This window comes from Piliocolobus tephrosceles, chromosome 11 (assembly GCF_002776525.5).
Source record: "Piliocolobus tephrosceles isolate RC106 chromosome 11, ASM277652v3, whole genome shotgun sequence".
Taxonomy (NCBI): Eukaryota; Metazoa; Chordata; class Mammalia; order Primates; family Cercopithecidae; genus Piliocolobus; species Piliocolobus tephrosceles.
This window is the reverse complement of record NC_045444.1, coordinates 23,273,148-23,277,985: the sequence shown is the minus strand read 5'-3', so window position 1 is coordinate 23,277,985 and position 4,838 is coordinate 23,273,148.

Genomic DNA, 4,838 nt, shown 5'->3' with positions numbered 1-4,838 from the left:
AAAAGAAAAGAAAAGAAAAGAAAAGAAAAGAAAAGAAAAGAAAAGAAGTGCACCTGAGGCAAAACACAGCACAAAATGTGTTTAGCAATTCTACTTGACCTCTCCAATCCAAAATATCTAAAATCCAGACTTAACTGCCTTCTTTCCACCCAAACTAGCTCTTCTAAAATTTCTTAGCACTGCTTATGGTACTGGCACATTTTTAGTTACCTGTTTTCATGATTGAGTCATCCTTACTCTATTATCCTTTTCACTCCTCATCTGAACAATGGATAGGTCAGGATAATCTTGACCTTTGTTATGCAGGTTCTTGCTACATTTAACTTTGAATGTTGTTAATCTTTTCAATATGCCTTAAGCCCTGCCCTTCTTTTTCTTTAAAATTTTGTTTGGCTTTAGACATTTTTTTGAATTTGCAACCTCCATTAACCTTATTAATTCCAATCCTTTGATGGTATAATGAGCATAATCGTCCAAAAAGTGACCCTGAAAGTTAGCTGGAACTTAGGACCACTATGTCCCAATGAGAGTTGCTGGGTCCAAATTCAGCTTCCCATGTGGCCTCCTAGGGGTCACACAGTAACATCCAGGGAACCCACGGTCTTTAAGTTCCAGCTATCTGACTTCTCCAGACACTTCCTATGAATTCAGACACCATGTGACTAATTAATCTGTGAATTCACCCACTGATAGGCTAATTTATCACACTTTTTCTGGAAAAAGTGAGAGTAACAAGGTAAAGTGTTACCAGTTGGATCTGCTGCAGGCTCAGCATTGCCTTGGCCTTCATACATCTCTCTTTGGGGTGAAAGGAACATCAGGACTCACATGACGTCTCTTTCCTTGTTATATGGGCTTAAGTTTCTCCAAAAACCTGTTTTTTTGTTTGTTTGTTGTTTTTTTTTTATTATTTATTATTTTTTTTCTTTGAGACGGAGTCTCGCTCTGTCGCCCAGGCTGGAGTGCAGTGGCCATATCTCAGCTCACTGCAAGCTCCGCCTCCTGGGTTCACGCCATTCTCCTGCCTCAGCCTCCCGAGTAGCTGGGACTACAGGCGCCCGCCAACACGCCCGGCTAATTTTTTGTATTTTAGTAGAGACGGGGTTTCACCGTGTTAGCCAGGATGGTCTCGATCTCCTGACCTTGTGATCCGCCCGTCTCGGCCTCCCAAAGTGCTGGGATTACAGGCTTGAGCCACTGCGCCCGGCCTGTTTTTGTTTTTTAAATCCATACTATGTAAAGTTGTAAATTTAGTATCAAATCCTAGCGCTGTAATGCACTGTCATGGGAACTCAGAAGGGACCTACCTATCTTGCACAAAAACCTTTCAGCCTGCCATATAATGCTCTTTATAATCCTATGCTCAACTTTTCTCTCCAGTGTCATCTTCCATTAGTCCCCTTCCCTTAACCTTCTATGTACTTATTCCTTTAAATCACTAACTGGTGATTTGTTGCCTCTGCTCTTAATAAGTTACCATCCACTCTTACCTCTTCCTGTGAAAATCCTGCCCGCCTTCTGTCATCTACTCTAAAACTACCTCCTCCAAGAAAGTATCCATTAGAGACAATTCAGGCGAGATCTCTGCCCCTGGACATCCTTCTTCAGACTATTCTTATGGCGCTTAGCATATCATGACTTGGATTGTGAATATTTGGACATAAATTCTTAACCCCTCTTTATTATAAAATTATTCAGGGATAAAACTGCTGTTACCCATCATTATACATCCAAATAGTCAGCACACACTTCTAAGCTTGAAGTGGTCGATAAATGTGTGGTAACATAGAACTTATGTTTCATAGCATATATAAAGAAAAAGACAGTCCATTTAAATGCTTGGGGCTTTAAAAATGAACACAAAGCTTTTCTTAGGTTTTAAAGACTGCAAAAGCCAACGATTTGCTGAATGCCAGTGACAACTACAGCATTTTTTGCCATTCTGATTCATTGGAGATGTGTCTTCCCACTCTGAATAGCTGGCAAGTACTCTGAAATGAGTTTTTGTTTGTGGTCTTTCTTAGCGACACATTATAAATAGCCCTGATATTTTTATTGATTGTGTTTGGTTATTAAATTACTCTCAAGCAATTTTTGCTGCTCAGCGGGCCTCATTTCCTAGCCAGCCTGCTTATAAAAGACACCAACTTAGTCTTGTATGTGGACCACTGCCCCTCTTTCACTGTTTTACTGTCTTTGGTATTCAAATATATCTCAAATATGAGTGACTAATTTAGAAGAGGTCTTCCTGATAAAATGTCTTTCATCTTATGTAAAATAAGGCTATGGCAATAGGTATAAAGTTCTGGATGTAACATCGAAACAAAAATGTAGATATTAGACATAAGCCATATATCCTCCAATGTTTACCCTTTTTCTCTCCCAAGATGCATGGTACCTTTAAAATAAATCTCATTTTTAAATTTATGATTGTTGGATTGATTTATTGTGGGCTAAACTAGAAACATTAAAAAGAAAAGCTGCCTAGATCCATACTGTCTCAGGTGTCTGCGTGAAGAGACCACCAATCAGGCTTTATGTGAGCAACAGGGTGTTTATTTCACCTGGGTGCAGGCAGGCTGAGTCTGAAAAAGGAGTCAGTATAAATATTGATGCATAGTCCTTTTGCAAGAGTGAGGGCTCAAGTTAAGGCAATGAGTTCGGTTTGTTGAGAGGTAGCGGAGGGGGCAGAGTGGTAGCATCAGTGATAGGTGTGGAGGATATTATAGCATAGTCTGCCTTTGCTGGTGAGTGGCGATTAGGCCTGGTGGAACTGCCATCAATAAACCAAGTGTGTTCAAGGTGAGAAACAGGAAAGAAGAAAATATGGGGAAATGGAGTGAATGTCTGGTGGATCAGAGAAATACAGTCATGGGGTTGAGATGTGGTATCAGGATTAATGTGGGAGGCTGGATTGAAGTCTGGGCCAGGGACAATTGTAATTGTAGGAGACTTAACAAAGAGTGAGTATAGCTGAAGGAACCGCGGAGCAGAAAGTATATGAGTCAGGTGGGATGAAGAAAATAGATTTTGGAAGTTATGAGAACTGCAGAGAGTGAGTTGAGCATAGTTTGTGATTTTGAGGGCCCCTATAAGTATTAAAACAGCAGCAGCAACTGCACACAGACATGAGGGTTAGGCTAAAACAGTAAGGTAAAGTTGTTTGGACAGAAAGGCTACAGGGCGTGGTCCCAGCTCTTGTGTAAGAATTCCAACCACACACATATTCTAACAGCTAGGATTGTTTTTTGTTTGTTTTTTTACCAAATGCAAGCAGGCATGAGGTAAGTAAAAATCAAAGTCATGAAAATAGTCATGACTATTTTCACTCAGTCATGGAGTAGAGGTCAGGGGGAGGGATAGCATTAGGAGAAATACCTAATGTAAATGGCAAGTTAATGGGTGCAGCACACCAACATGGCACATGTATACCTACATAACAAACCTGCACATTGTGCACATGTACCCTAGAACTTAAAGTACAATTAAAAAAAAAAAAAAAGCATGACAGGAACTGAATTTATCCCCCTTCTTAAACTAAGAAACAAGAAAAAATTTGTGAAGCAATGGTTTTCAGACCTACAGCAGACAGTAAGGAATAGTGACAACTGAGAGAATGAAAATAAGCAAGATGAGACCAATGACATCCACAGCCTATTGACTGAAGAGGTATTGACTGGAGAGGATTTTAGGCAAAATGGTAGTAAAGGTATATTAGCCAGAGTTCTCCAAAGGAACAGAACTGATAGAAGATATTTATGTCTATATCTATCTATATATAAAAGAGAAAAGGGAGAGAAGAGGAACAGGCAGATGGGGATGGGGAGAGAAGATGATTGGTTTAATTTACTATGGAAATTGGCTCATGTAATTATGGAGGCAGAGAAGTTCCATCGTCTACCATCAGCAAGCTGGGAAACAATCCAAATTTGGAGACCTAGTAATCAGGGGGATCTTGATGTCATAATCTAAAGAGATGGTATAAAGTCTAAAGAGTTGGTATAGGAGGCTAAATACCTAAGAACCAGGATCTCTGATATCTAAGGTCAGGAAAAGATTGATGTCCCAGCTCAAGAAGAGAGAGTGAATCTGCTCTCCTCAACCTTTTCACTGTGTTGGGCTCTCAATGGATTGAAAGATGTTGATCCATGTTAGTTAGGGTGATCTTTACTCAGTTGACCAATTCAAATGCTAATGTCTTCTGGAAACAACTTCTCAGACACACCCAGAAATAATGTGGTATGGTTTTCTCTGTTCCCACATAAATCTCATCTTAAATTGCAGTTCCCATTATTCCCAGGTGAGGTAGGAGGGACCCAGTGGGAGGTAATTGAATTATGGGGTGGCTCCCCCATACTATTCTCATGATAGTGAATAAGTTCTCACAAGATCTGATGGTCTTATGAGGGGCTTCCCCCTTCACTTGGCTCTCATTCTTTCCTTCCTATTGCCATGTGAATAAGGACATGTTTGTTTCCTTTTCTGCCAAGATTGTTAAGTTTCCTGAGGCCTCCCCAGCCATGCTGAACTGAGTCAATTAAATCTCTTTCCTGTATAAATTACCCAGCCTCAGGTATGTCTTTGTTAGCAGCGTGAGAATGTACTAATACATAATACATAATACATAATGTTTAACAGCCATCTGGATATCCCTTTCTCCAGACAAGAAATGTCTTCTGTATGCTCATTAACATGAAGGAAAGCATAAATATGTCGAAGAGAGAAATATAATTTATAAAAGAAAAACAAAAATTTAACTTCTAGGGATAAAAAAATGTAGCAGCTAAGAGCAAAAAAAAAAAAAAAAAAAAAAAAAAAAAAAAAAAAAAAAAAAAAAA